We start from the raw sequence: 1,945 nt of genomic DNA on the forward strand, positions 1-1,945 counted from the left end.
AGACTTCTTCTTGAATTTGGTACATGTACTTGAGTCTAGAGATAGAGGGTTTTTTCTTTTACCCTACCTTATCAACAATGAATCATTGTTTGTGTTGTAGGTTTAGAAGTGTATTCTACCCATATCCAAAACCCATTTTATTTCTATCAGTCCACAAGAAGCAATGGATTTTGTTAGGAATCATCTGGATGAAATGATTTACTGCTACTGTATCATCATCTTAAAACTTTTGCATCCTATGGAGAGGAGTGCAGTAAAGCAGGTATAGTATTATGCCTGTCTTCCAGAGGCACCCAATTGCATGCTGCACATCTGTGCTATCAAGTGTCATCTGTCCCCAGAGCACTGGTAGAGGCCTGTTAAAAATATCTTGAGATTAATTATAAAATGTCTCTGTTTCTATGGCTCACAGGTATGGCAGGTTGATGTGTAAGCCCAAACTTGACCTTTAAAATTTTATAAAAGTATCAGCTGATTTTATGTTACCCATATTTATGGGAATCACTTCTTTCAGGGACTGTTTTCTGTCTCACACGAAACTTAGCTGCGCCCTTTTATGCTCTGTGTAGGACGGGTAGTCATGGTGTCCTTGTGCAGTAGTCGGAAGAGTTGTTTTTCCCCCAGCAAGCCCAGTTGCTTTTTCTGAGCAGCTTGAGCTCTTTTTGAGAAATAATCTGAACTGTTACACCCATGTCATCTAAGAAATAAGATTCAGAACCCTTAAAAAAACATAGAGAGAGAGAGTGAGAGAGACGTGGTGTCGCTGCAGCTTCATTCTATCGTGCGCTAGGCTTGGTGGGAAGGCCTGTTCTCGAGTCTGTGCTTTTCCTCGTCGCCGTGTCAGGAGGTGGTGTGATTCATGGCCCGGCAGGGAACAACGATTGCCACATCTACGTGGGTAACTTACCTCCAGATCCGAACCAAGGACATTGAGGACGTGTTCTACAAATACAGTGCTATCCGTGACATCAATCTCAAGAATCGCGGCAGAGGACCGCCCTTTGCCTTCCTTGAGTTTGAGGACCCGAGAGATGTGGAAGCCGCGGTGTATGGTCGCGACGGCTATGATTACGGTGGATACCGTCTGCGGGTAGAGTTCCCTCGAAGCGGCCGTGGTACAGGCCAAGGCGGCGGCGAGGGTGAAGGTGGCGGAGCTCCCCGAGGCCGCTATGGCCCTCCTTCCAGACGATCTGAAAACAGAGTGGTTGTCTCTGGACTGCCTCCGAGTGGAAGCCGGCAGGACTTGAAGTCCCTGAATAGGGACTTTCTATCCAGGCTGGAAGCTGTAAGTTTCCATGTTAGATTCTGAAGTAAAATATGATGGGATTAATTACAACACTAAACAACATCACAGTTTTCTAGTTTATCAGATTATTAAGATGAGTGAATTCACAGCAAATTACAAAGCATATACTTTGCATCTTCAAATAATTAGCTTCAAAATACAGGGAAGTTTCTTTTTGAATAACACTGTTTATAGACATCGTTTTAGGTTCCAAGGATGAAGTGGATACATCTCATGATACTCATATCTTTTTGTGGAAGAAGGACAACAAATAATGAGAAGAATAAATTTTAGGTAGTGATAAGTTCTATAAAGAAATTTAATCAGGATATTGTGATTTTGGGATGAGATTATTGCAATACAGAGAGAGACACAGAGAGAGTGAGGGGGAGAGAGAGGGAAGGAGAGAGAGAGGGAGAAAGAGAGATAGAGACCTGTCTGAAAGCATTCCTCATTCTTAATATAATGAGGATGGTTTGTGCAACATCAATGTAATCTGGTAGCCAGAACTAGAATACTCATTTGTGAACAATGATGACTTCACTGTACTAATCATTGGGGGCAATAGATACCCATGAGTGAGCATGTGTACTGCAGGGCCATTGCATTCAAAATAACTGAGCACATAGAGCAATAAACCTGCAACAAATTTTGTGTTAA

General features: G+C 42.6%; 1 pseudogene; it reads left to right on the forward strand.

Moving 5' to 3' along the window:
• Nucleotides 1–750: 750 nt before the first annotated feature.
• On the forward strand, nt 751–1,309 carry LOC150021440 (serine/arginine-rich splicing factor 1 pseudogene; annotated as a pseudogene).
• The last annotated feature ends 636 nt before the right edge of the window (nt 1,310–1,945 follow it).

Source organism: Furipterus horrens, unplaced genomic scaffold (assembly GCF_987537825.1).
Source record: "Furipterus horrens unplaced genomic scaffold, mFurHor1.1.pri manual_scaffold_1, whole genome shotgun sequence".
Taxonomy (NCBI): domain Eukaryota; kingdom Metazoa; phylum Chordata; class Mammalia; order Chiroptera; family Furipteridae; genus Furipterus; species Furipterus horrens.